Here is a 25300-nt window from a genome sequence, read left to right on the forward strand (position 1 = left end):
GAAATCAGCATCAGCCAGGTTCATGACACCACAGAGAGCTCTGCTGATCAGAACAAGAGGAATGAGAGTGGCAGGGCTATAGTGACAGGGGATTCAATAATCAGGGGTACAGCCAGGCACTTCTGTGCCCACAGACATGAATCCAGGATGGTATGTAATCTCCCTGGTGCCAAGATCCATGATATCATGGAGTGGCTGCAGGACATTCTGAAGCTGGAGGGTAAACAGGCCGTGGTCGTGCAACACACAGATACCAAGGACATCGCTAAACAGAGGGATGAGGGCCTGAAAGCTGGACATAGGGAGAGCAGAGATGCATTAAAATGTAGCTCCTGAAATGTAATAATGTCAGACTTATTCCCAGTGCCATGTGCTAATGAGAGCAGGAATGAGAAGGTAGATCAGCTGGATGTGTAGCTGGGGAAATGGTGTACTCGAGAAGGGTTATGATTCTTCAGGCACTGGGACTGTTTCTGGGTTAGGTGGGATCCATACCAGCCTGACCGGTTACCCCGGGCAGAGCTGAGACAAATCTGGTGGGGGCTTTTGCCAGTTCTGTTGGTGAGGTTGTAACTAGTCTGGCAGGGGGATGGGAACTAAAGTGTAGGCTGGGAGGGTCAGATTCAGGACAGGGAATGGGAGGTAGAATATTAGTGATATAGTTAGAGGCTCAGAAAGCCAAAGGAAAGGCGGATTAAACGAAGATTGAGTCCCTGTTCAGCCATCAGTCCTGACATCCCAGGAATGTGAGTCAACAAAATCTGGAGCTGTTTACATGTCTATGACTCTATGTGCTTCAGGAAAATGGTGGAAACCTGCAATAAAAACAAAAAGTGCTGGAGATCCTCAGCAAGTCTGTCAGCATCTGAAATGGTGACAGATGCAGGAAACATTGCATCCTTAAAGAAGTGTTTAGATGATCACACCAGGCACTACAATATCAGTTACACGCTGAGTGCCAGAACGTGGGACTAGAATAAATAGGTGCTTGATGACCAGCATGAATACGATGGGGCTGGAAAGCTGACATTTCGGGTTAGGGCTATTTATCAAGACTGACAAAGGGTCCCGACCCAAAACATCAATCTTCCTGCTCCTCTGATGCTTCCTGACCTGCTGCACCTCCCCAGGTCCACATTGTACAGACTCTGACTTCCAGCATCTGCAGTCCTTAACTATCTTCACATCCCAGGACTCACCTGGTGATCCTCCTTTACACTCTCTCAATAACCAGGAGAGTCTTCCTTGGAAAAGGGGAACAAAGGTGTATACAGTACTCCAGGTGTCATCTCACCAAGGCCCTTCCAGAAAGGGATCCCTGTCCCCATCTTATCCATACTGGTCATCGAGCACACATGCCTGGTGTGATCATCTCAACACTTCTTCAAGGCTGCAATGTTTCCTGCATCTGTCACCATTTCAGATGCTGCCAGACCTGCTGACGATCTGTTATAGAGTATTGAAAGGGGGGATTTGCAGTTGAGAAATTCAAATTGAACTTCATGTTACTGGATCCGTGCCGATCTGAATATCATTGACCTTTTCGTCTGGATGGAAAGGTGTTGCATTCTGCCCGTGGACGAATATTTCAAATGTTCGTGTGACTGGAAAAAAGTACTGAGACAGCGAAGTCCATGTTAGTGTGGGGACTATGGAGAGAGATTTCATTGGTTTTTTAAAGTCTAAACAATCATGGCACATTTCCCTGGAACAGGTAAGCCACAGATTGGGTTTGTATGAGGACAATGAACCATGAAATCAGAAAGACAACAGGATTCCTGCATCATGGAAAAAGCTATGAAAATGGGATTGTTGTAATGGAGTGAGTTATCGATCATTGATTGTAATCCATTGGCGTTGTCACATCGGTTCCAGCGCCGTGGGGAAACACAGGAAATTTGATGAGTGCAGTGTAGGTTTCAGTTATTCAACTGGAAAGGTGAAGAAGAAATTTACAAGGATGATGCCAGGTCTCAGGGGTCTGAGGTACAGGGAGAGGTTGGACAAGTGAGGACTTTTTTGTTGAGAGCAGAAGAAACTGTAGGGGAATATTTTATAGAAGTGGATAAGACCATGAGAGGCATGGGTAAGGTGAATGCACTCGGTCTTTTTCGCAGGGACTCAAGGATTGGAGGGCATCAGGTTAAAGTTAGAGGAGAAAGAATAGATGGGAAACTGAGGGGCAACTGTTCTACACAAAGGTGGTATGTATATGGTATGAGCTGCCAGTGGAAGTGGTTGAGGTGGGTATATTAACAACAAGTAAAAGACATTTGGACAAATACATGGATAGGAAAGTTTCAGAAGCAGATGGGCCAAGTGCAGGAAAATGGGGTTAGCGTGGATGGACATTCTGATTGGCTTGGGCCAGTTTGGGCCAAAGGGCCTGTCACTGCTGCAGGACGCTATAACTCTAAGTGCATTTGCTATTTCTCCCACTAACTCTGTTGGTATCATGGGATGTATTCCATTAGGGCAAGGAGACTTGTTTACCTTTAGCTCCATTAGCTTGCCCAGCTCTAACTCTTTCACGATAACGGTTATTATCTAGGTCCCCACCTTCCTTAGTCTCCTTATCAATTACTGACATGTTCTTCGTATCCTCCACTGTGAAGACTGACTGCTGTGTACTCATATTCCTGAACCCTGTTGGATAGGAATAACTGGGCACAGAACTCTGAGAGGTCTTCTTTGAGTCTTTATTGATGAGACATGACAGCTCTCTGGATAGTGTTCATGCAGAACACCTCCAGGCAGCATCAGGTAACTCCCCGCCTGTCCGATGTATAGCTCCCCTTCTTATACATTTTGTGGTTTGTGACTTTGAATACAGACTGTCTCTCAATATTATCTCCATGGCAACGGCAGTTCAAAAGTCTAGTTCAGTTCAGCACTTTGTGGTTAAACCACACACCCCTCCTCCCGCCCACCCCCGTGGCTCCCTCAAGTACCTGACAGACACTTCAGTTTCCGTGGGGCTGTCTATCAGGATGGTGATGTGGAGGAGCTGGGGGTGAGGTGGGGTGGGGTGGACAAAGTTAAAAACCACACATCACCAGGTTATAGTCCGACAGGTTTATTTGGAAGTACAAGCTTTTGGGGTGTGCTGTGATTTTTAATTTGATCAGGATTATCTCTATGGTAACAGTTACGTGCTTCAACAATTACAGAGGCCGTATGTTCCCCACACAATAGGTTTCCCTCTAAGTGTAAACTGCTATTCTGTCCCTGGGGATAGCTACTCATCACTTTTTATCCCCAATTCCATTATGCTTTCTGTTGATCTTTGAAGCTTTTCCAATCTCCGAATTTATCCTTGGTCTTTGACAGTTTGTATGCCTTCTACTTCAATTTGATAGACTCCCTTATTTCCTTAGACATGGCAGATTACTCCTTTTCCTACAGTCCTTCCTTTTCACTGATATATACTTTTGCTGAGAAATTTGAAAAATTACTTTGATATTCCTCCACTGTCCATCAACTGTCCCACAGTAAAGTCTTTGCTTCCAGTCTGCATTAGCCAACTCCTGCCTCATCCTATTGTAGTCTCCTCTGTTTAAGCACAGTATATTGGGATTGGATTTAATCTTCCCGCTTTCCAACTGTATTCTAAATTCAACCAGATTAATGACAAGTCTTTTTATCAGATTGCGAGGTGAAACGATGTTTCTTGCGTGTTTTGGTTTCATTGTCAGTGACCTTGGCTTTGTAATAAAGTACAGGATAGATATTTACAACAGAGTATTCTGGACGGTGTGAATGTACTACACAGTCTAAAACCATAAATCACTGTCTCCCCTCAGTTTAAAATTGCAAAACCATTATCTCCTACACACTTCCTCACTACCTAAGTTTGGAACGCTAATCCACCTGACTATCCTGCTGTTTCTGAAAATGTCCTTTGGTGAAGGCGGTGAGTTTTGGATTCATCTTTCCAGTTATTACCGTAAGAAGATAAGCCCTGGGCACAGGAGAGGCAATGCAGCCCTTCGAACCAGCTCCACCATTTAATACGGTGATGATTGAGCTCACATCGGTCTCAGCTGGATTTTCCTGCCTGCTCTCTCTCACACTTCAACTCGTTGCAAATTAAAAATCTGTATCTCTTCATTAAATTGGCTCATGTCTTGGCATCCACCGCATTTTGAAATTCCACAGATTCACAACACATTGAGATAGGTACATTCTTCTTCATGAGAATAGAATAGAGTCCCTATAGTGTAGAAACAGGGTATTCATCCATCGAGTCCACACCAACCCAATGATGACCATCCCATTCAGACCCACCCATTCCCTGTAACCCTCCATTTCCCGTGGCTAATTGCCTAACCAGCACATGCATGGACCCTGTGAGCAATTTGGCATGACCAATCCACCTAACCTGCACATCTTTGGACTGTGGGAGGAAACTGGAGCACCGAACAAAACCATGCAGACATGGGGAGAATGTGAAAACTCCACACAGTTGCCTAACGCTGGAATCAAACCCGGGTCCCTGATGCTGTGAGGCAGCAGTGCTAGCCACTGAGCCACCTCTGCTTAAAATCTGCTGCCCATTATTAACCTCTCCACCCCGCAATTGGCTGAATGTATATTCCTTACGTCAGAAATCGAGGTGTCTTAGTAAATCCCAGTGACAGCCCACATGTCCTGTGTGTCTGAATAGATATCCTATGCACAACACCCTCCAGCCCACACTTTCTTTCACTTTCCAGGGACAGGTCTCCAGAGGCTTCATGGGGACTACAATTCCCACAACCCCTGAGGCAGGGGCCAAGTGTGTGGGGAAACCCAGCACTGTACATGTACAGAATGTGGGCGGGTTTTGGAGCATGTTCTTTGGAGTAACTAGCGGAAAGCATTTTACACTGTGATTCGAAGGAAAAGGGACGCATCTGCCTCTCATATTGATCAGTTCTGTCCAGGATCTGCCATCTCCCTTTCTGTTTCCTTTTGTTTCATTCTGCTCTTACATTATTGACTTGCAGCAACTGGAGGGAAAGGAAGTGAACCCAGAAAGGGTGCAGAGTCTAACCAGGCACGGGAAGTGGTGGCATGGATCTGTTTATCAGTTACTCCATGAGAATGGGGAGGGTGTACATTAGGGGGCAGTAGAGTCAGAATGGTGGGAGAGAGTAAGTGGGCTGGAGGGTTACAGCTTTGGGGGAAGAAAGGGGAAAAAGATATTCCAGAGAAACTAGAATTGTCTGCTCTGAATTTCTAACCTGTACATAATCCTTTATACAGAGTGCTAGATAGTGAAGATTTGCAGACTGAAATCTGAAAATCATGTGCAGATTGTGATTAAGTTAAACAACATTTGATGAATCAAAGATGGAGAATCACTCGGCCAAAATCCTGCAACACTCTCCCTCCCAGCATTGTCGGTCTCTCTGAGCCAAATGGACTGTGAATGGTTCAAGACAGCAGCTCACTACCATCTTCTCAAGGGTAAGGAGAGATGGGGAATAAATGCTGGCTGAGCCAGTGATGCCCATATCCTGGAAATGGGTTCTATCTCTCGTTGCTGAAACCCAGTTGATGTTACTGCAGGATGATGAGGGACGCTGAGTGTTCCTCCAGGAGGCAGCACCATCACATTACCCCTGGCTACACCCACACAGTAACACCGCAACGTCACTGGAACAAAAGGCAGTGAAGCCAAAGGAGGACTTAGATATAGTTCTTCAACGTAAAGTCATGAAAGGGGATTGGAACACAGCAGGATCAGGAGACTGAGCTGGATGGTCAGCTGTTTCCCATTGAATGGTGGAGCAGGATTGAAAGACTGAATGGCCTCCTGCTGCTATCTCCCAGGTATGTATATCGTCATGGAGCCCGGGTAGGAAGAAGGGGGCAGGGATTCTCCAGGAGATTGCACTTCCACAACAGTTTTCAGTGAGGGATGGTTTGATGGATTTTATTAAACATTTATCTTTAACACAAGGTTTGGGAATTTTGGCTTTAAAATGTTGTAAGAGCTTTTTGCACCGCAAGTAAAATTAAAGAAAATAAATTGAACTGTCTGAATATAACAGTTTTAAAGCTTTCAACCTCCTGTAAAACAAAATCCTGTCTATTCCCGGACACCATCACTTTCCAGCTACTCAAACTCCAGGGAAATATTCCCTCCCTGTCTGAACCTTTGGTTTGATTTAACTGCTTTTCAGTTCTCATTCTGTGAGCTGTGAAGCGTTCTTTTTCTCCATATTTCCGACCCAGAAATGTGATCATACCAACCTTCCCACCATCAAAATCATCATTATGCCATTTTGCTTTTGGTTAACCTATAATCACCAGCAGTGCAAAAGTGAGGACTGCAGGTGCTGGAAACCAGAGCCGAGATTAGAGTGGTGCTGGAAAAGGCCTTTTGCCAAAACATTGATTTTCCAGCTCCTCTGATCCTGCCTGTCCTGCTGTGCTTTTCCAGCACCACTCTAATCAAGACATATCACCAGCAGTAAACCAATTGAATATTTCCAAACAAAGCCCATTACGGGCCAAGCAAACCATTGCAAGTGACAGAGTGAGAAGGACTAAATCAAAGTTGAGTTGTGGGGAGGGGGTCTGCGGTGGAGATAAAGTACTGTATCTCCTACGGTGCCCACCTCTATCTAAAGGCATCGAGAGCATTGATCCACACTACATGCTCCTTCTCCAAGGACACCCTGCTGTGTCGCCTTTATCCTCAATCATAGAATAAAATCCCTACAGTGTGGAAGGAGAGCATTGGCCCATCAGACCCCACCGACCATCCGAAGAACATCACGCCCAGAGCACTCTATCACTGTAACACTGCATTTCCCATGGCTGATCCACCTAGTCTGCACAATCCTGGATACTGTGGACAAGTTAGCACGACTGATCCACCTAACCTGCATGTCTTTGGACTGTGGGAGGAAACCAGAGCCCCTGGAGGGGACCCACACTATAATGGGGAGAATGTGGGAACTTCAGGCAGGGCATTGGACAAGGCTGGACTCCAACCTTGTACCCGATGCTGTGAAGCAGCAGTGCTACAGTCACAATTTAAATCAAAACAGATGATCCCTGATCATTGTCACATTGCTGTTTGTGGTGACTTACTACCCAGAGAGACATCCTGAGGGTCAGAAAGTGGCAATGTAATTTCAGTCACCTCCAGCCCAGTTAATGTGGTTAACAACAACAACATCAATACTCCAACAGTGTCATCATGTACAAGGTCCACTCCTGACTCTGATGGACAGTAACATCAGAATCAGAGTCCTGCAGTCCACACGGAGCAGGGGGATGACCACTTCCCTGTGAGCACTCACTGGGCTCTCAATCGTGTTGAAGACACAGCAAATCCCTTGTCAGAGGGGTGAACAGCTCCTACCCAGAGTGAACCCGCTGGAGTCTCGAGGGCAGGATGAATCACTGAATCCCTTCTCCCACACTAATCATCTGAATGTCCTCTCCTCTGGTGGGCTCGTTGAGGTCTCAGCAGGAGGGATGAATCACTGAATCCCTTCTCCCACACTGACCATCTGATTGGCCTCTCCCCTGTGTGGGCTCACTGGGGACTCTGCAGGTGCTGAATTTGAGTGAATCTCCCCCCACACTGGGAACAAGTGAATGACCTTTCCCCAGAGTGAGCTCCCTGGTGTTTAAGCAGGTCAGAGGACTGAGTGAATGATTTCCCACACACTGAGCAGGTGAATGGCCTCTCCCCGGTGGGAATGCACTGATGTCTCCGCAGGTGAGAGATTTGAATGAATCCTTTCTCACACATGGAGCAGGTGAAGGGTCTAAATCCACTGTGCCTTCTCTGGTGCCTCAGCAGATTGTAAGATCGAGTAAATCCCTTCCCATACGTGGGGCAGGTGAACGGCCTCTCCGCAGTGTGACTGTGGCGGTGGGTGTCCCACTGGATGGGGTAAGTGAATTCCTAATCTGATTGAGTACGTCCTCCTGTTTTCTCATTTGTTATTGACAGTCTCATTCCCCTCGCACCGGAGCTTGTTCCAGTGTCACAGAAACAACAGAATGGTCAGCTGCAACTGGTCACATGACTGATCACTGGACACGAACGGTTCACTCTCCACAGATGCTGCCAGACCTACTGAATTTTTCTAGCTATTTCTGATTTCCCAGCATTTGCAGATGTTTAGTTTTCCAATACTCGTGTGTTTCAGAGGAGTTTATTGATGAAATTAGACGGTTTTGAATGTTGTACGTTAGGTCACACATCAGCTATGATCATCATGAATGGCAGAGCAGAGTTGAGGGGCTGAATAGCCTCCTCCTGTTCCAATGAAAGTTACCCATCGGTAGCTTGTTGTTACATGTCCCCTCACTGCTCACTTAACCTCCATGTCGAATACACTGTTACTGACTGAACAAACCTCCTGTGTTTGAACTAAACCTGCTCATGTTCAGTGACTCCCTCTCCTGCCACCCGGGTTTAACTCTCATCATGGAATGCTGTCTTGTATTACTGCAGGAATGACCACAAGGACTAATCCTGGATGTTCAAAGTTTGGGAGAAGATTTGTAGCTCGGGTGCTCGTTGTTGTGGTTCTGTTCGCCGAGCTGGGAAATTGTCTTGCAAACGTTTCATCCCCTGTCTAGGTGACATCCTCAGTGCTTGGGAGCCTCCTGTGAAGCCCTTCGGTGCAGTTTCCTCCGGCATTTATAGTGGCCTGTCTCTGCCGCTTCCGGTTGTCAGTTCGAGCTGTCCGCTGTAGTGGCCAGTATATTGGGTCTAGGTCGATGTGTTTGTTGATAGAGTCTGTGCATGAGTGCCATGCCTCTAGGAATTCCCTGGCTGTTCTCTGTTTGGCTTGCCCTATAATGGTAGTGTTGTCCCAGTCGAATTCATGTTGCTTGTCATCTGTGTGTGTGTCTACTATGGATAGCTGGTCGTGTCGTTTCGTGGCTAGTTGGTGTTCATGCATACGGATCGTTAGCGGTCTTCCTGTTTGTCCTATGTAGTGTTTTGTGCAGTCCTTGCATGGGATTTTGTACACTACATTGGTTTTGCATGCAATGTCCCCTAGTAACAGCTGACTCCATACGCGGAAAAAGGTTCTCACTGTCAACCCTATCTAAACCCCTAATCATCAAGTACACCTCTATCAAATCTCCCCTAAACCTTCTTTTCTGCAATGAGAAAAGTCCCAAGTGCCTCAGCCTTTCCTCATACGATCTTCCTACCATGCCAGGCAACATCCTGGTAAACCTCCTCTGCACTCGTTCTCATGCCTCCACATCCTTCCTGTAGTATGGCGACCAAAACTGCACACAATACTCCAGATGAGGCCGCACGAGAGTCGAATACAACTGCAACGTGACCTCAGGACTCCGGAACTCAATTCCTTTACCAATAAAGCCCAGTACGCCATATGCTTTCTTCACAGCACTATTTATCTGGGTGAAATCTATGGACATGAACCCCACGATCCCACTGTTCCTCCACATTGTCAAGAATCCTGCATTTAATCTCAAAATATGCATTCAAATTTGAATTTCAAAAATGAATAACTTCACATTTTCCCAGGTTGAACTCCATCTGCCACTTCTCAGCCCAGCTCTGCATCCTGTCAATGTCCTCTCGCAACCTACAAAAGCCCTCCACACTATCCACAACTCCACCAACCCTCGTAAAATTGGCAAACCTCCTAACTCACCCTTCCACTTCATCATCCAAGTCATTTCTAAAAATCACAAAAGAGCAGAAGTCCCAGAACTAATCCCTTCAGAACACCATTGGTCACCGTGCTCCAAGCTGAAAACTATCTATGTCATCTCCCTCTGTCTTCTATGGGCCAGCAAATTTATTATCTAACCAGGCAGGTTTTCCTGTATCCCATGCCTCATTACTTTCTAAATGAGCCTACCATGGGGAACCTTATCAAACACCTTGCTAAAATCCATATACACCACATCCACTGCTCTGTCCTTACCAATGCGCTTGTCACATCCTCACATAATTCAATAAGGCTTGTGAGGCATAACCTGCCACTCACAAAGCCATGCTGACCATCTCTAATCAATCTATACTTTTCCAAATAATCATCAATCCTGTTTCTCAGAATCCTCTCCAATAATTTGCCCACAACTGATGTAAGACTGACTCATCGATGATTCCCAGGATTATCTCAATTGCCTTTCTTGATTAAGGGAATAACGTTTGCCTCCCTCCAATCATCTGGTATGACTCCAGTTCACAGTGAGGATGCAAAGATCATCGCCAAAACACAGTAATCTCTTGCCTCCCTTCCCATAACAACCTAAGTTATATCCTTTCTGGCCAGGGGACATATCTATCCCCATGATATTTCAATATTTTCAGCACACTCTCAGACTTAACATCGACCTGTTCGACCATATCAGCCTGTTTCACGCTGTCCTCACAAAGAACAAAGTCCCACTCACTCGTGAATACTGAATGAAAGTACTCATTAAGGACCTCCCCTACCCCTCTGACTCCTGGTACAAGCTTGCTTTACTATAAGGGGTATAAATGCGGAATTACACCTCAGCACTGAATTAATGTAAAGATATTGCAGTGTACAATCACACGATTACTTTGAATATTGAACTGTATTTTAACTGAGAAAACACAGTTGAATTGATTTGATTATATTTCACTTCATGCTAACGTGTTTTGTATTTCGAACCACAATAAGAGTTTCATTTTTACATATATAAATCTTACTTAAAATTCATCGCATGGTTATGTACAGAAACTAGAATTACCATCTGCTTGTTCCTTCCTTTTTCAATGACTGTTCATTTTGAGTTTGTGAAAGTTGTACATTGTTCAAAGGAAGGGAAATTGTCTTCAGCTGAATATTCACATTGAATGCCTGATGCATTTTTAAATCAAAGTACAATGATCATGCAGTTTTGTCAATTTGTCTTTCAAAGAATTGTCATGAGATTCCTGTTTATTTAAGACTATCATTCATTTATTCTATTGTTTTTGCAAAATATTGCTTAGTTTCCAGTCCATTACACACAGAAACTACCTAATTAATTCCCATTCAAATTCCAACAATAAACGGCTGATTAGTTTTCATTTGAGAAACCACATGAAACACAATATTGCAGTCCTGCTCTCCTGAGTGGGAACATTATGAAAGGAGCTTGTGGAGCTGTGGTAGTGTCTCTATTACTGGACCCGAGGGAAGGTTTCAAATCACACCTTCAACAAAAATATATCAAGAGCTGCTCTGAATGTTGATTAGAGAGTACCTAAACACAGACTGAACTGCTTTTCAATCCCACATTAGATCTGCTTTTATCTATTATATCAATAATCACAAAATCTGATACTTATTTGAGTCAGGTTACCAAGGAATATGTTTTGGAAAATTCGCTTCAGCCACTTTGCTTTTACAAAAGACTTACATCTGTCCCTGTCTTCTCTAACTGAAAGAAATATGAAGAGGATTTTCACTTTTACAAAGAAAGGGGAGATGTTTCCCATATAAATTTATGCTTCTTCGACTAACGCCTTTTCAGATTATGTTAGGTTTCATAATAACGCTCTACTTTTGGATAGTGGGGATACCTGCATCTAATTCTGTTGCTTATAAGTTCCTGGAGAATATTTGAAAATGTTGCAGAATTCAAGATTACGATGTCTAAGTAATTAGATTGATTTTTTTTTGTTGCAAAGGGGCAAGTCCATACAATTGAAACACATTAAACATTATTATCTCGTGCTATAAATTGGAAATAAAGTTGATAGCTACTTCAGTAAACTAACAAATGCTACCACCTATTACTTGTCGGTCAGCTGATTACCTACTTTGTAACTAAATGTTGTGATTCATCTAAATATTACTCTGTCCTTTGATCAAAGTGAATTTGTAATTGTTGTTCAGTTTATGAATTGTCAGAAAGTTGTTTTTATTTTCCCATTCACCTGTTCTTTTTGATCGTAAGATTGAAATGCGTTGAAAATATTGGAGTTCGTTCATTTAAAAATAAGGTTTGCACATCTCTCACATATCCCATTTCTTGTATTATGATTCAAGAATGTTTTCTGGTGGAATTCGAGTAAATTCCAAACATTTGTTCACTTCAAATAAGATCTTCAACACACAGTTACCAATCTGTTGTTAATGTTTCAGCTGTTTACATTGACATTGATTAGGAAATCATTCAGTGAGATCAACTGACAATTATAAACTATTTGCAGCATTATTGAATTGAAACAAAGATGCAGACGTCCAAACATTTTTTGGAAGGAATTGCTTTTTCATTCAAATGTGTAGGCTGTTCAAGAATTCTATATCGCCTTCCACTGGTTTTCTTGTCGAGAAATCAAATTTATAATTCACGTGAATTTTAATGTGTCCTGTATTTTGAAATTTGTATCAGATTTAAGAAGAAAAAGAGGAGCAATTAACATGAAAACTTCAGTGAATAGAAAGCACAGTAAATTAAATTGACAGAGGCAACATTTCGTTTTTTCTTTGAATATGCAGTCAAATATTTCTCATGTCAAAAGAGCAAGGTGCCAGAAAAGCACAGCAGATCAGGCAGCATTCGAGGAGAAGCAGAATCGATGTTTTGGCCATGAGCCCTTCGTCAGGAATCTTTTCTAATGATGGCCCGACAGGTTGATACTCCTGCTCTTTGGATGTGCCTGCCCTTTTCCAATGCTACCGCATTCCTCACTTTCTCCAAATATGTTTAATGAACATGAACTGAAAATGTTCGCATCAGCAGTTGAACAAGACCAAATTAACACATTTTTTTGCAATATTTATAGTGAAAACCTGTTTGAGAACATGCAACAAATCAGATCGAACATCTCTTGCTGTTAGAACTCTTGGCCATTCATAATAAAGAATAACCATGCTTTGAACAACCAGTATGTTGTATAACTACTGAACTGAAATATCAGAGGACAACGATTGCATTTATTGGAGGGAATGATAACCAGATCCTTTATGTGATAATGGTGATTAATCTCAGGAACAGTAAGATATTTCACTGTGATTATTCCACTGAACAGTAATTAGATGGACTTTGTGTGGCTTTATGTGCAGTGTTTTGCTTGAACATTGATTTCAGTAACATTGAGATATTTTACAAGATTGACAATTGACAGTTAAAGATAAGTATTAAATGCAACATTTTAAAAAAATTGTCAGTTTTGTTTAGCGAAACACAATTCTAAGTTTATGCAATCCCCACTGTGTGGAAACAGGCCATTTGGCCCAACAACTCTACACTGACGTTCCAAAGAATAATCCACTCAGCACCATTCTGCTCTCAGATTACTGGACATTTATCACTGACTAATGTATCTAACCTACACATCCCTGAACAGACCGTGCAGTTTAGCATGACCAATTTACCTAATCTGCATATCTTTGGATTGTGGGAGAAAACCAGAACATGGAAACTCCACACAAACATGTGGCCGAGGATGGAATCAAACCCAAGTGCATAACACTGTAAGACACGAGTGCTAACCACTGATCTTCTGTTCTCAATGCCCAGCCCCCATGCAAGAAGTGAGATTAGTGAGAGGCGTGCGAAGTCAAATTTCAAATGAACCCTGTCTGATGTTGCCAAAGAGTACCAATCTTACATTCAATATGAATAGATGAATGGAAAACAAAAAATATTCATCACAAATCATGAATGAACAATAATTATAAAATTAATATGATCAAAGGGCACAACAATATTCAGATGAATTGCATTGTTTAATTACAAATTTGTGAATGAGCTAACTAATGAATAACGGGAAGTGACCTTTGTTTACTGATGAAGAAATTGACTTGCTTTTCATCTTTGTAACACTGCAGAATAGCAATTTATGTGCCTGAAATATTTGAATGCAGCACTTTCCAATAAAAAAAGTAAAATCACATTGACTTCTTCATCTTTAAGACTGCAACAGTATCAAATACTTTCCAGGAATTTAGAACCAGCAGAATTAGTTAATTTGGTTGCTTGGGAAGTTGAAGAGAATAAACAGCAGATTCTGTGACTTAGTCATTCAATGTGATTATTCAGCTGAAGACAACATCCCTTCTTCGCAAAAATGCTCAACTTTGAAAATTTCAAAATGCATTGTCATTGTTTAATGAAACAATACAGAAATATTAATTCTTTTTCATTTGACTTCACAAGACAGAAGAATTTTACATGATTTTGTGTCATGAAAAATACTTAAATCTTAATATGGTGAGAAAGACAGTAAATGTTCGCACCAAAGTGAAATATATTTAAATGATTTCAACTATGTTTCCGCAGGTAAAATAAGAATTAATATTAACAATGATTGAGAGATTGCACACTACAATAGTCATTCATGTAAAGAGCCGTAATTCCACATTCACAGCACATACTGGATTGAATAATTATTAGTTATGAGCAACAACCGAATTATAAAATTCGATCAATGAATTTCGAAACCATGAGAAATCTCGTTTTGCTATGTGACTGAGGAATATGTGCAAACAAACAGAGATTATTGCAAAGAAAAGTAATTGCAGGTCTGTGAATTTAAAGTCTGTGATTACAGAGATCATTCAAATAAGTAAACATTAGACGTTCATAATTAATGTTGGATGGGAAGTCCTTGGATCCATAATGGGAAATGTGACCTGAAAATAAAGTTTCATATTGCAGTGTTGGTACTCAGAAACAATTGGTTAAATTAAAATGTGAATCACACTTTACTTGTTCAAAACACTTTCTTAAATAATTGCGCAATTATTATCAAGACAATGATTTGATAATGTTGTTATATGAGCAATTAAAATGATTCAATATTTCAAAAATACTTTGCTGTTATGTTGCTTGGATAATTATTAAAATTGGTAAATTGTGGAATAAAATATAGAACTAGCTTTATGAATTGAAGAAAAAATGTGCCATTCAGTGATTATAGAATTTTTTTTTCTTTCTTTACTAAAAAATGAAGAAAACACAAGAAATATGAATTACAATAAAATGGTTTCATCAAAGAGACATGTTATTAATTTAGATGATTAATATTATGATCAGAGTTCAGACATTTGTGTCAGAATTTGGAAGAAAGTTAATAGATAATGAAAGTGAGCATGAAAGTGAACAAATGATGCAGTCAATGATATTTGGTACGTAAAGGAATTATAATAATTGTTCATTATTGTACAGTGATGAATAATGTTGGAATAGAAAAGACAAAAAGAATTAACATGTTTAAACAGTTCTTTTCTTACAATTAAATGAAACCAATAATCATTTTGTAGAATCACAAAACTTTTGTTGTTTGCATGATTGTATTACAGTTAAAATGCGTGATAAAGTAGAAGCATTGATTTTCGCAACATCAATCATCTTTAACCTCTGAACTGAAATAGAAGATATCAGTTCCACTTGTTGCATGGAATAGTAAACAAATGCTTACTGTTGTCATTGGTTTCAGGAGCAATAAGTTACTTACTCAGGTTATTCTACTGAACAATAATCAGATGGTGACGGAAGTCTTTGTGTTGCTTTACGTGTATTGTTTAGTGTGAACATTGGGTTCGATAAAATTGAGGTATTTGCATGAATTAGGAACAGAGTGATAATTGGGTGCGAATGATCTGATTTAAAATCAGACAGTTTTTGATATTTACGAGGATTGCTGAATGAAACATTCTTAAACCATCATGCAATCAATGGGATAAGTGAGAGATATGCAAATTGAACTTTCAAATGAACACACCCTGATATATCCACACTATTTCAATGTCACATTCAATATAAATAGATGACTGGAAAGCTAAAAACAAATCTCACACAATTCATAAACTGACCAATAACCAAAAATTGATAAATAATAGCAAGTGACATTTGTTTATTTTACTGAGAAGTAATTGATCTTTTCTCATATTTATAGCACTGGAGCATAAAATTCTGTGTTGTTTTAACTAAGATCTACAGAACAAGAGAAAATTAATGACTATCATGACTTTGCATATTTCAGCTTTATGACTGCAACATTCTCAAATATTTTCTGAGGAATGTTGATTGAGTGGAATTAGATACATTTTGCTACGAGTGACTAGAAGAAAGTATATAGCAGATACTGTGATTATTGGAATGAACGATGATACCTCCAAATAATCTACTGATATTGTGATTGGATATACAGTAAGTGTCAGAATCAAAGTAAATTATAATCAAATCAATTCAAAAATGTTTCCAAGTTTAAAATAAATACAATATTCACAATGATTGAGAGATTGTACATTGTAATGTCCTTGCAGTATTTATTGTACAGAAGCATAATTCCACATTTGTAGCCCTGACTAGATTGCACAATTATTAGATATGATATATTAGCAACAAATGGATTTTAAAAATATATATTCGTGAATTTGAGAATAATGAGATATCTCATCTTGATATTAGACTGAGTAATATGTAGAAATGAAGAGTAATATCGCAGTGAAAAGTAATTGGAGTTCTCTGAATTTCAAAGGCTGAGATAATTGTTATATTTCACCTGAGCAAAAATCAGACATTTACAAAGAATTTTGCAAGGGATATTATTGGTCGTTTGGTATGTGCATGGGCCTGAACAAATAGGTATTAATATAGTAGCATTGACAATAAGAAATAATGAATGGAATTTTTAAAAAAACACTGCATTTTTACAAAGTCTATGTTAAATTGCTGTGCAATTATTGTAATTGATAATTGCTTAATAAATTGACTTAATATTTTGAAAACACCTTGCTCTGATGTTGATTGGATATTCATTAAGATTAAGAAACTGAAAATTAAAGCATAAAACTTAGTTGTATGATGTGAAAAAATCATTCAGCAGCAATTGAAAAAAATAATTTTGTCTAAAAATGCAGGCAATGCAAGATTTATATGGCTCTAATAGTTTTCTTGAAGAGTCATGTCAATTTTGTTGATGTAATTTTTACCACAATAAATGTTCTGATATTTATTTCAGAATTAGGAGGAAAAGAATTAGGCCATGAAAGTGACTATTATTGTGAACAAAACACAGGGTCACTGACATTTGATACAGAAAGGAATTCTCATAATTGTGTGATTATTGTTCACTGACATCTAATATGGGAGGAAAAGGAGAATTGTCAACATTTCCAAGCATTTTTTTTCTTATAATGAAATGAAAATAAAAATAATTTTGTTGGGCAATTTGTTTGAAGAAAGGAAACAGTCATTTCATATGACATTTGAGCTGAAGACTCGTCCCCGTTTCCCCCATTGTTGTCTTTACAATAATTTAAAACTTAGTGTTGGTTGAATGAAAGAACAAATGGATATAATCAAAATGTTTTCTTGTACACCAAAAAAAGTAAATGGAAAGCAATTTTATCATGAAAATTATATCGCCATGAGTGTAATAATTTCACACACAATAAATGTATGTGTTGAATTGAAATGTCATCATAGCTGTAGAATTGTTTTCACTGGCAGGGAATGAGGACTCAGGAGGCAATCTGAGCTCAGGTATGTGGAAGATGTTTACTCATGCAGCAATCAGTTAATGAAGGGATCGTCCCCCGAGGCCAATCTTGGAAGGGAGATCCATAACACACTGTAACATATACAGTAAAAAGCAGCATTTTTATGGACTTCCTGCATCACAATGGCCACATGCAATGTGATTACAGCCCTTCCTTCCTCATCCAGCCACCCAATTGAAACACATAATCGCAGATGGGCATTCTAATGGACATCCCCAGATTCCTATTGGGATCTTTCCATGCATCTTATTGACTTAGATTCCAAAGTTATTCCTGAACTCCCTCGGCCTCTCAGGATACCTAATCAGCTGGGACATTTTGAGTTCTGCTATTCATTAAATTTTATTTTATCAAAGCCAATTACTCCTCATATCGTTCACTGTCTTAATTATATATGTACAAAGAAATAGAAAAGACAGTTAATTTTAGCTTACTTGCTATAAGATTAGTAATATGACTTGTGTTATAAAATTCATTATATTGTGTAAAATTATACAGCTACTCTTTCTGTCAGGACATTATAATTAATGAGCAGTCAACATCATACCATGAAGTTAATTCCTAAAACTAGCTAACTTCAAATCTCTGTCTAAATGCTTTTCTATAATGTTTTTAGTAGGCATTGGTTACATATACCAAACTTATGTTGCAAATTTCCCCTATTATACTCAAGAATCTGTAATTAGAACCTTTGTTTAATATTCTGAGTAACTGTAAAATAATAACTATTTCTGACAAATGAACTCTTCTGTTGTCATGATAGCTGCTTAGTGAGTTAACTGGGCTGCACCCTGCAGCTGCTGTTTATTCATTTACTGGGACAATTATCCTTTCATTTATGAAGATCAGGATTGGTCATTTGTCTGTATGTCGGCATGCTCGTATCAAGAAATGTCAGGAATGCTGTAATCCTGGCATTGGAGTAGGTCCATTGGTAGTGTGATTTCTTTTAATTTAAGGCTGGAACAGAATGTCAGTCTAGTTTATCACCCCCTGACCACCTTATATTTTAGTTCTAAGGTAGGCTGCCTGTTTTTGATTAAGGTAAAAACAATGACTGCAGATGCTGAAAATCAAATACTGGATTAGTGGTGCTGGAAGAGCACAGCAGTTCAGGCAGCATCCAACGAGCAGCAAAATCAACGTTTCGGACAAAAGCCCTTCATCAGGAATAAAGGCAGTGAGCCTGAAGCATGGAGAGATAAGCTAGAGGAGGGTGGGGGTGGGGAGAGAGTAGCATAGAGTACAATGGGTGAGTGGGGGAGGAGATGAAGGTGATAGGTCAAGGAGGAGAGGGTGGAGTGGATAGGTGGAAAAGAAGATAGGCAGGTCGGACAAGTCAAGGAGACAGTAACTGAGCTGGAAGTTTGAAACTAGGATGAGGTGGGGGAAGGGGAAATGAGGAAGCTGTTGAAGTCCACATTGATGCCCTGGGGTTGGAGCGCTTTAGGGAACATCTCCGAGACACCTGCACCAATCAACCAAATCGCCCTGTGGCCCAACATTTCAACTCCCCCTCCCACTCTGCCGAGGACATGGAGGTCCTGGGCCTCCTTCACCGCCGCTCCCTCACCACCAGACGCCTGGAGGAAGAACGCCTCATCTTCCGCCTCGGAACACTTCAACCCCAGGGCATCAATGTGGACTTCAACAGCTTCCTCATTTCCCCTTCCCCCACCTCATCCTAGTTTCAAACTTCCAGCTCAGTTACTGTCTCCTTGACTTGTCCGACCTGCCTATCTTCTTTTCCACCTATCCACTCCACCCTCTCCTCCTTGACCTATCACCTTCTTCTCCTCCCCCACTCACCCATTGTACTCTATGCTACTCTCTCCCCACCCCCACCCTCCACTAGCTTATCTCTCCATGCTTCAGGCTCACTGGCTTTATTCCTGATGAAGGGCTTTTGCCCGAAACGTTGATTTTGCTGCTCGTTGGATGCTGCCTGAACTGCTGTGCTCTTCCAGCACCACTAATCCAGTGCCTGTTTTTGTTTGTCAGGCATTTTGTATGAGCCAATATGGACCATTCTATTCCAGGTGGGGGCAGGTCATGTCCAGAACAGCAAATCAACTAAGATTCAAGTATTGAAATAAAAATCACCATTTGCTACCATTGGTTTTTGTACAATGCAATACATTTACGTTACTGAGCCTTAATTTCACACTTAAAGCTAGATATACTGGATTTGATCAATTCTTAAATATTAGATATAAGCAACAATTAATCTTAAAAACATTTCATAGCAAACTTAAAAATGATTAGAAATCTCATATAGCTGCCCGTCATGTGTAAAAATGAACAGCATTTATTGGAGTATAAAATAATCAAACGTCTCTTAATATGTAAGGATGAATATTAATTCAATGATTTCTGTGAACGTTCAAATGAGAAGGGAACAGATATTATCTGTGAGTGTTGGATGGGGAATCATTAATTTGTTTGTGTTTGTGTTATCCTGGAATAAGAGAACTATTATTCTTCTTTAAATATTGACACGAAGAAATAATGGATTAAATTAGAATGTGAATTTGACAATGTTTGTTACAAAACCTAAACTGAATTACTGTGTGATTTTAGGAATGACAATGAATTGATAATTAATTTTAGAACTTTGGCAAAGTAAATGATTCAATATTTCCAAATGGATTTGCTCTTATGTTGACTAGATATTTCTTAATCTGTCAGCTGAGAATCCAAATTCTGGCATGATGACATGGAAAGACATTAGACATTCAGTGAATTTTAGACAATAGACAATAGATGCAGGAGTAGGCCATTCAGCTCTTTGAGCCTGCACCACCATTCAATATGATCATGGCTGATCATTCCCAATCAGTATCCTGTTCCTGCCTTATCTCCATAACCCTTGACTCCACTATCTTTAAGAGCTCTATCCAATTCTTTCTTAATTGAATCCAGAGACTGAGCCTCCACTGCACTCTGGGGCAGAGCATTCCACACAGCCACCACACTCTGGGTGAAGTAGTTTCTCCTCATCTCTGTTCTAAATGGTCTACCCCATATATTTAAGTTGTGTCCTCTGGTTCAGCACTCCCCCATGAGCGGAAATATGTTTCCTCCTGCCAGAGTGTCCAATCCTTTCATAATCCTATACGTTTCAATCAGATCCCCTCTCAGTCTTCTAAACTCAAGGGTATACAAGCCCAGTCGCTTCAGTCTTTCCGTGTAAGGCAATCCTGCCATTCCAGGAATTGACCTCGTGAACCTACGCTGCACTCCCTCAATAGCCAGAATGTCTTTCCTCAAAGTTGGAGACCAGAACTGTACACAGTACACCAGGTGTGGTCTCACCAGGGCCCTGTACAGCTGCAGAAGCACCTCTTTGCTTCTATATTCAATCCCTCTTGTTATGAAGGCCAGCATGCCATTAGCCTTCTTCACGACATGCTGTACCTGCATGCTTGCCTTCATTGACTGGTGGACAAGAACACCCAGATCTCTCTGTACTGCCCCTTTACCGAATTTGATACCATTGAGGTAGTAATCTGCCTTCCTGTTCTTGCCACCAAAGTCGATGACCATACATTTATCCACATTAAACTGCATCTGCCATGCATCTGCCCACTCAGCCAACTTGTCCAGGTCACCCTGTAATCTCCTAACATCCTCATCACATTTCACCCTACCACCCAGCTTTGTATCATCAGCAAATTTGCTAATGTTATTGCTGATACCATCTTCTATATCATTTACATATATTGTAAAAAGCTGCGGTCCCAGCACGGATCCCTGTGGTACCCCACTGGTCACTGCCTGCCATTCTTAAATGGAGCCGTTAATCACTACCCTTTGTTTCCTATTAGCCAACCAATTCTCTATCCAATCTAGTACATTGCCCCCAATACCGTGCGCCCTAATTTTACTCACTAACCTCTTGTGTGGGACTTTATCAAAAGCTTTCTGAAAGTCCAGGTACACTACATCCACTGGATCTCCCTCGTCCATCTTCCGAGTTACATCCTCAAAAAAATTCAAGAAGATTAGTCAAGCATGATTTCCCCTTCATAAATCCATGCTGACTCTGTCCTATCCTGTTACTATTATCCAGATGTGCCGTAATTTCATCCTTTATAATAGACTCCAGCATCTTTCCCACCACTGAGGTCAGACTAACTGGTCTATAATTTCCTGCTTTCTCCCGCCCACCCTTCTTAAAAAGTGGCACAACATTAGCCGCCCTCCAATCCTCAGGAACCCAACCCGATTCTATTGAATTCTGGAAAATAATCACCAGTGCATCCACGATTTCCTGAGCCACCTCCTTCAGTACCCTGGGATGCAGGCCATCAGGTCCCGGAGACTTATCAACCTTCAGACCTAACAGTCTCTCCAACACCATATCCTGGCAAATATAAATTCCCTTAAGTTCAGGTCCTTCAGCCACTGTTACCTCAGGGAGATTGGTTGTGTCTTCCCCAGTCAACACAGATCTGAAGTACCTATTTAATTCCTCTGCCATTTCTTTGTTCCCAGTCATAAATTCTCCTGTTTCTGTCTTCAAGGGCCCAATTTTTGTCCTAACCATTTTTTTGCCTTGGACACACCTAAAAAAGCTTTTAGATTAGATTGCTTACAGTGTGGAAACAGGCCCTCTGGCCCAACAAGTCCACACCGCCCCGCCGAATCGTAACCCACCCATACCCCTACATCTACATCTACCCCTTACCTAACACTACGGGCAATTTAGCATGGCCAATTCACCTGACGTGCACATCTTTGGACTGTGGGAGGAAACCCACGCAGACACGGGGAGAACGTGCAAACTTCACACAGTCAGTCGCCGGAGGCAGGAATTGAACCCGGGTCTCCGGCGCTGCGAGGCAGCAGTGCTAACCACTGTGCCACCGTGCTATCCTCCTTTATATTCTTGGCCAGTTTACCTTCGTACCTCATTTTTTCTCTGCGTATTTCCTTCTTACTCATCCTCTGTTGTTCTTTAAAAGCTTCCCAGTCCTCAGTTTTCCCACTTATCTTCGCTAAGTTATACTTTTTCTCTTTTAACTTTATATGTTTCTTTACTTCCCTCGTCAGCCACGCCCACCCATGTCTCCTCCTGGGATCTTTCTTCCTTTTAGGAATGAACTGATCCTGCAACTTCTGCATTATACACAGAAATATCCGCCATTGTTCCTCCACGGTCATCCTTGATAAGGTATTGCACCATTGAACTTTGGCCAGTTGCTCCCTCATAGCTCCATATTTCCTTTTATTCAACTGAAATATTGTCACTTCCGATTGTACCCACTCCCTCTCAAATTGCAGATTGAAGTTTATTGTATTATGGTCACTACTTCCCAATGGCTCCTTCACTTCGAGGTCACTGACCAATTCTGGTTCGTTACACAATACCAGATCCAGAATCGCCTTATCCCTGGTCGGCTCCAGCACCAGCTGCTCTAAAAATCCATCTCTGAGGCACTCCACAAAGTCTCTTTCTTGAGGCCCGATACCATCCTGATTCTCCCAGTCTACCTGCATGTTAAAATCCCCCATAACAACTGTAGTAACATCTTTGCGACAAGCCAATTTCAGCTCCTGATTCAACTTACATCTGACATCCAGACTACTGTTTGGGGGCCTGTAGATGACTCCCATGAGGGTCGTTTTACCCTTAGTGTTTCGAAGCTCTATCCACACTGACTCTACATCCCCTGACTTTAGGTCCCCCCGCGCAAGGGACTGAATATCCTCCCTTACCAACAAGGCCACCCCACCCCCTCTGCCCGTCAGTCTGTCCTTACGATAGCACGTGTAGCCTTGAATATTCATTTCCCAGGCCCTGTCCCCATGAAGCCACGTCTCAGTTACCCCCACAATATCGTATCTGCCAATTTCGAAAAGAACCTCAAGCTCATCCACCTTGTGTCTAATGCTTCGTGCATTCATATATAGAATTTTTAATTTGTTACTGCTCTCACCCTTCCCCTCAACCCTTATTTCACTCAACTTTACAGCATGATGCCCTTTCCAGTTTTCTGCCTCCTTGATACAGTTGTCTTTCTTGACTTCTCTTGTTCTAACTACCCCTTCAATTTCCTTTTTAAACATCCAGTTTGTCCCCTTCCCCCCCCCCCCCCCCCCCGCTACTTAGTTTAAATGTAGCGGTGTTGCAGCAGAAAACCTGCCTGCCAGAATGCTGATCCCTGATCTATTAAGGTGCAAGCCGTCTCTCTTGTAGAATTTATGGTTACCATAAAATATACCCCAGTGATCCAAGAACTTGAAACCTTGCTTCCTGCACCAGTTCCCCAACCATATGTTCAAGTCCATTATCTCCCGGTTTCTGGCCACACTAGCACGAGGAACTGGAAGCAAACTGGAGATAACCACCTTGGATGTCCTGCTTTTTAGCCTTCTTCCTAGTTCTCCGAAGTCTCGCTGTAGTATGTTCCTCCTCTTCTTCCCGACATCATTTGTGCCAACGTGTACCACCACCTCGGGCTCTTCACCCTCGTCCTTGAGGATGTCCTGCACTCTGTCCGCGATGTCTTTCTCTCTAGCACCAGGAAGGCAACACACCATCCTTAAATCCCGTCTGCTGCCACAAAAACCCCGGACAGTTCCTCTCACGATGGAGTCCCCTATTACCACGGCTCTGTGCGATGTGCAATTTTGATCAGAAATGGTTTGTCATTCAAAATTCTCAGATCTTCAAAATCGTTTCTCTACTTTTCTTCTGGGGAAATATAATATATAACAAGAACAAATTCTGCATTGTGTTTAATTCATGCAATTTTTCATATCATCAATATTTAGACATTTGAGTCAGAATTATAATGAAAATAAGTCAATAAGGAAGATTTATTTTCACAGAAGCATACAGTCAACAGCATTTATCAATGTATTTGTTTCAATATTGTCTCTGAACAAACGGATAAATACGTTCAATGGGGATCTGTTGGCAATGTAATGAACTACAATATCATTTTTATCATAATTTTTGGATTGGAAATCTATCAGAAAAAAATCCTATATTCAGGACTTGCTTCATCTCGATACATGTTACACGGGAAAGATGTAGTGTGTAAATTATAATAAGGTGTCTCTTACATATGTTTGGATCTGGTGAGACTGTGATGTTTGCTATGATTATTCATCCTGAGCACAATAAGGCACGTACAAAGTGTTTTTCACCGAACAGTAATTAGGTGGTCTTGAAGACCATTACAAGTACTTTGATTTCAATAATGTTGAGCTGATTTCCATGATCTGGGAAATGTTTCACAACATTTTACCAAAATTCTGGATTCTAAGCATTCAATGGGTTTCGTGCAAACACCCTTCACTTGTCGTCATTCTCAAGTGAGGTGTCTAATGCTCAGGCACTGGCTGGAAGTCAAGGTGCCAGGAAGTCTGCTTCAACCTCTCCAAAACACAGCTCTTGGGCTGGTTGTAACAGGATCTCCCGAACCTTTGTGAGCTCTTTGACCGGGCTTTCCACTGTTTTCTGGAGCTGGTTACTTTGACTACTGTTTCCTTTAGTTTGACCTTTTTAGCTCTGCTTTTCCCAGCTGTTGGAATATTTAGAATGTTCAATTATGGGCCACAGGTCACTTGACCTTAGCGGACAGGTAAAATATGGTTCACTTATTGTTGTAATAACGAATTGAGAATGAATCTTCGCATTTTAACAAATAAAATGTTTCAATTTTATCAGTGGTTTACAATGACATTGATGAGATAGTCATTAAGAGAGATCAACTGACAATTATAAGCTAATTGCAGGATTATTGAATTGAAAAAGGATGCAGACGTACAGAGATTTTTTTTGGAAGGCATTGCTTTTTCATTCTAATATC

Source organism: Chiloscyllium punctatum, chromosome 14 (assembly GCF_047496795.1).
Source record: "Chiloscyllium punctatum isolate Juve2018m chromosome 14, sChiPun1.3, whole genome shotgun sequence".
Classification (NCBI taxonomy): Eukaryota; Metazoa; Chordata; class Chondrichthyes; order Orectolobiformes; family Hemiscylliidae; genus Chiloscyllium; species Chiloscyllium punctatum.